The sequence below is a fragment of the Mauremys reevesii genome, linkage group 3 (assembly GCF_016161935.1).
Source record: "Mauremys reevesii isolate NIE-2019 linkage group 3, ASM1616193v1, whole genome shotgun sequence".
NCBI classification, from domain to species: Eukaryota; Metazoa; Chordata; order Testudines; family Geoemydidae; genus Mauremys; species Mauremys reevesii.
Genome location: NC_052625.1, coordinates 37274033 through 37280032, shown reverse-complemented (window position 1 = coordinate 37280032; position 6000 = coordinate 37274033). Strand labels below are relative to the sequence as shown.

The 6000-nt window shown below is 39.7% G+C and overlaps 1 long non-coding RNA gene across 1 annotated transcript in view; it reads right to left on the bottom strand.

Annotated features, from left to right (window-relative positions):
- Positions 1 to 2791: 2791 nt before the first annotated feature.
- The window catches only part of LOC120400252, a 61765-nt gene continuing 58556 nt past the window's right edge, over positions 2792 to 6000 (bottom strand). Inside the window, exon 3 of the long non-coding RNA XR_005595645.1 lies at positions 2792 to 3653. This is a non-coding gene — a long non-coding RNA (uncharacterized LOC120400252). The remainder of the gene's footprint in view (positions 3654 to 6000) is intronic.

The following is a 6000-nucleotide window of genomic DNA, read 5'->3' as shown; positions in this document are numbered from 1 at the left end:
TGGAGCCCACTCAGCTCACCGTCACCATACGTCTCCTGGGTGCTGGCAGACGTGGGACTGCATTGCTACACAGCAGCAGCTCATTGCCTTTTGGCAGCAGACGGTGCATTGTCATCATATTCCTGGGTGCTCTTTTAGCCGACTTCAGTGAGATTGGTCAGGGGTGCCTGGGCAGACAAAACAAAACAATTGTTTTGCGCAAAACCAGGTGAGGAGGCGATGTCAGCGCAGTGATGAGAGGGACATGGTCATAGACTTCTCACAAAGTATGGGCTGGGCAATGTACCCCGGCAATGTGCCCATGCTGATGAGCTCTGCATGAGCTCTACAAACACGCTGGCCAAACAGGAAATGAAATTCAAAAGTTCGCGAGCCTTTTCCTGTCTACCTGGCCAGTGCATCTGAGTTGAGAGCGCTATCCAGAGTGGTCACAATGGAGCACTCTGGGATAGCTCCTGGAGGCCAATACCATTGAATTGCATCCACATTATCCCAAATTCTACCTGGCAAGGCCGATTTCAGCGCTAATCCCCTCGTCGGAGGTAGAGTAACAAAATCGATTTAAAGAGCCCTTTCAGTTGAAAAAAAGGGTTTCTTTGTGTGGACGGGTCCAGGCTTAAATCGAGGTAATGCTGCTAAATTCGACCTAAAGTTGTAGTGTAGACCAGGCCTAAGAGGGTGTTCTCAGCACTTAGCACGATTTGCCCCTAGGACAATAGTCAGTTCAAGAGCTTACGGAAGTCAATGGATGTTTTACTTGACTAAGAATGGAGTAAAAACTGAAATAGGAAATCAAGATTTATCCCATAGAGAACAGTAGATGGGGCTGGTGAATTATAAGGAAATAATTCCATCAACAGTGACAGCATAATTCTCAGGAGACCCTGATACCTAAGATTAAAATAATCCCATGTAATCTGCAGAGTCAGACCCATTTTTTTTTCCATTTTATAATTTATGAATGCAGGACTCTTTTTAAATTTCAGACTGTTTTACACTTTTTAATATTATCACAGCAACCATTTAAGAAAGCATTAAAGCTGTGAACATTGATACAGAAGAGATTCTATTTTCATCACTTCCAGAGTCAGTGTTTTAAGATGTATGTGGATTTATTTAAAAACTGTTCCCAGAACAGTCATGTAAATGACATATCTGTCAGAATGTATCAAATTGAAGGACTATGAATTTCTGATGTTGGAACAACTGGTTATTTTTTCTTGGTAATACATAGTTTCCTATGCAATTTTTGCCATCATATTATAAAACAGTGTGTATGAAGGCATTGTTCCCTTTTACATAATGCACTCAGCTCAGTGCTAACAGTACACATCGCTAAACTTCCGAGAATTCAACAGCTTGATTTATATTTTGATGTCATGGGATGCTTCTGTTGAAGTTCACAATACAAAGCATGTATTCCCTGAATTGCCAGTGAGCACTGACAGAAGTGGAAATACAGGTCTAAATTCTACCCTCAGTTACATTATCGTAAATCCAGAGTAACTCCACTGACTTCAGTTCAGATACTGTATATTGTTGTAACTGAGCACAGACTTTGATTCATAGCGTTGATGTAGATTGGGAACAGCAAGACCCAGACACTAATGAAACCTGTTTTAAGGGTCATGAGTTCAAAAATAGATAAGCATTTAGGACATGTCTTCCAAACTCTGTTTGTTTATTTATTAAGGGGGGAAAAATAGACATGTGCTTCTTGTTCTAATGCACCCATCACATTGGGTATCACAGGCACTAAATAAACCACAGCTGCTATGAATTTCTTTTGAATAGAACATCTTCCCACATTAAAAACCCTTGGGCCAAATTTTCAAGGTTGGCACCTAAATGCAGTCCACAAAGTGTGTGCTCAAATAGAAAGGTTTAGCTTGCATAAGTGAACACTTGTGTACTTTTTCAACACAGCCTTCCAATGTGACTCTGCACCTTGTGTCCCATATACTGGTATGTCTAAAGGAAATGGTAAATTCTTTGGGACTAAGTCCTTGGGGAAAATTCATTCCTGGTGTAGCTCCACTGAAGGTAATAGAAGCACACAATGGATAGATTTAGCAATTTGTCTTCAATGTGTTTATAAAAAAAGCCTTCTGCACACTAAGAGGGTTGTATCGATAAATAATAACAACACACACAATTCCATTTTGCATGAGGTAAAGCAGGTGTTGCTCCTATAGGTTAGGCTCCAACTATTGGAATTTTAACTGTGGTTGTAACTGATCAAAGAAAGAGTAGGGAAACCCATTCTTAAGGTCTGAGTGCATTTATTGAATGGAATTCTGCCAAGGATACAATTTAGTGATATGCCTCAACATAAACAGTTCAACTATCACTTTCACTATTCAATGTAGTTCTAATAATGTCTCACCCACATTTTTAAAATACACCAGTAATCCAACAGAGAGGATCCATCTCCTAAAGATACTCAGCTCACAATTGTATTTCCCCATATTTTGACAAAAGGTTTGCTTTTTCCTGGTTTAATCCTAGCCAAACTGTCTGTGGAGGTACGCTCAGCATGCTCTGCTTCCTACTGCCACACTTTTTAATATTCATTATATTTCATCTTTTAATGCAGTCCTAATGAGTGCACATTGGAACACCGCAGAACCAGCCTCAGAAGAACGTGGTTCTGAAATACAACACGGAACAGGGGAAGCATTGTATGACAGCTTCTGTTAATGTTTTAATGGTTGAGAGATTTCCAGCATGTTGGCAATGTCAGGACAAACCAATTTAATAAATTATTAACACTAATCAAACATTTTTATGATGGAAGTCAAAACTTCCTTGGCAGTAAAGGTTAATTCTGTTGAAGTTTGACAAAGATGTTACTGTTTGATGAACGCCATGTTTCAGCTATAGCCTGCTTTAAACCAAATCTTTGCATTTCATTGAGAAGAAATGTCTGAATAACATGGTCCTTAAGTACATCAATAAATAGAGAATTTGAGGAAGAGCAGGAGCTGATAAATGGCTGTGAAGTATAAATTGATGATACTGTATATAATACACCTGCCATTTCTTTGAGTAGAAAAGAGACAGAATGTCATCAGGAAGAGATAAAACCCAGGCTGTCAAGGGATTTCGTTAAATCAATACTAAGAAATCTAAGAAATTCAGACATTGACAATAGCAGTCAATTGGCACATCAAAAGGCTCACCATTTTCTCATGCTTGGAGCAAACTCGACTTCAGACAAGGAAAATATTTTAAAAGCAGGCTTTTGTTTAACAGATCAGTAGGAACAACACCACTGCACAAACAGCATGCTTTTCCTCCCACTGTCAGCCTTGCCAGTTAGTTTAATTCCAGCACAGCACAAGCTAGTGAGGGATATGGCCTCCTCCAGGGCAACCAGAGTCTGTATAGCATCAGTCCATGAAGAGGGTCATGTTTTCCAGCACCAGCTACCAAACCAGGATCTAGTCATTTATCTCTGAGTTATCAGCGCAAGACTCCAATCCACTGAACCACAGTCATGTAAAATTTGCAATTCCCGAGGTTTCCAGTTAACTGAGTTTCAGCCACAAAGCACTCTCTGTTCTCATGTCCACTCACATAGAAATCAGCATCTCCTCCATTCAATGACATTTTTTCTCTCTTACAGGTGATGCCATCTTGGAAACTTCAGGCTGAGAAGCAAGAAAAACATAGTTCATACTAAGCCACTGTTAATTACTTCAGTTAAATAAAACTGTTAGTGACAAGTAGAAATATGCATTTTATTTAATTTTCAAAAACATATCATGTTTAAGAAAAGAAGTGATCAAGCCATGCCTGTTTCCAAATGAGAAGGTTCTCATAAACTTTCATGGGACAATGAAGATTGCTACTGAATAACAACAGTGTATAGTATTTTGTGTTTATATAGCACCTTACATGCCTCAGAATTTCAAAGTGCTTTTACAAATGAAGTGCCCACTCCTGCAATTCACTCCACATAGGTGCACTGCTGCCCATTGACCCACTGAAGTTAATGAGGCTCCATGCAGGTGCAGTGGTGTGCCTCTGCGCAGAGAATCTCAGGATTGGGGCTTATTTAGCATCATTGAAATGCATCCACCACAGTGGGTAAGGACATTAGCCAGGCAAAACAGAGGGGAAATGTGTGGTCACTAGGACACCTGGTGCCTGAACTAAAGTGCATGTAAGTCATTGCAGAGACACCCATTGATTTTAGTACATTTCTGATCAGGCTTTTGGTGAACCCCCTGCTGTTACAGAAAGTGCCCAAACCTCAAACTGGTAACATTTGACTTAGCACCATTTAAGTCTGCTGTGAATAGTTCATCTTGAAGTCAATAGAGCTACAGTGATTTACACCAGCTGAGAATTTGGCCCAGAATCTCTGTTATTGGAGAGCACATACATGTTTAAGTTCTTACCTGAAATATCTTCAAACTAAGTTACATGGAACTTAATGTGTTTACCTTGGAAGGATGAAAAGGTTCAATGCTGCCACACATAAAACTCTGGTTCAAGGAATGCTGGATACATTAAATCTGATGCTAATGTCTTATCTATACAAACACTTAGTTCACGGCAAGCTGGGGAGTAAATCTACCCCATATTAGCCTGCTGCGCCTTAACTGTTCATGTGGAGCCTGCTGCCACGCACTCAAAGTTCTCTAGTGGGCTTTAATCCAGTCTCGTTCCAAAGCTGGGCGGACCAACATGCACTACAGAACTTTTAGTGTGCAGCAGGAAGGTCCACAGGGACAGCTAGCGAGCAGCAGGCTGAGTGGGGTAGATTCACACCCAGGCTTCCTGTGAACTAAGTGGCAAGCCCTATAACTTCTAAAGCACCCTCTGCATTTTAGCTCACTTTTAGTGCTAATGACTATGACTGAACATAGTGGTGGATGAAGTATTGACAGCAAATTGTTTGATTCACAAACAAACTTTGATTTTTTTTTATTAAGCTATTACTTGTTCCAAATTTTTCTACAAGTGTTTTATATTAAAGCATCTTAGAATAAAAATTGTTCACCAAATGTTCATTACAGCCAGTGCTTTGTAGTATTCACTCCTTGTGTTCTTTGACTGGATGACAAGCTTTCATAACCATGGGAAAGAAATGAATAAGCCACTTGTGGTGTGACTATTTTCTCAAATATATTCATACAACTATTTAGACATTTCTCCTTCTGTGGGACGTTCTTCTAGACAAAACATCATATATACGAATATTCATGAAAAGCAAATATAAAGATTCAGAAGTGATTTCACAGCCTTTATTTGATGAATGCACATGAAGATTTCTTCCTGTATACTGCTATGAAACTTCTATAAGAGACCCAATCTTCTGAGGTGCTGAATGATCTCAATTCTCATTTTGGGCTTCTGGACTTAAAGTCAGGAGTTTGGTTCAGTTCAGTCTGAATAAGACCCCCCAAATTTGGATGTTTGTTCAAAACTTAACTAAACTTATCTAGTTTAGAAATCATCATGGAAATCTCAAAAGTACAGGATTTTTCTTCAAAGTTCCCATGTTTCCTGGTCCTGGACTGGTAAGCAAAACAACAATGGGCAAATCTTGCTTTCATTAAGTCAATGGAATTTTGCCACTGACTTCAATTGGACCCAAGTAAATCGATAATTCTGGTGGTGGGCACAAGTGAAAAACAGTTATAGGGATATAGATAAGCTTGGGTCCAGTCTTTATTTTTGAGATACTTTTCCTGTTGGGAGAGCTATTTATTGTCCACACCCATCTGTAGTCAACAGCAAGCGTGGACAGACACAGGACAAGCATATGTTGCCATGGAAAGCCAAAGGCATTACAAAAACTCTTCACGGCTTTAAATAAATCGCCTGAGTTACGGTAGTTGCAACAGTTTTATACTGTCAACTCCACTATAAGGGATGATAAAACCTAACCTCTGATTCCAAAACCAGTCTGCACTACTGTAGGGCTATATTCCTTACATTCAGCCCTATGCTTGAAAGTCGGATCACTCTCTGTTTTCTGAAGCTCCA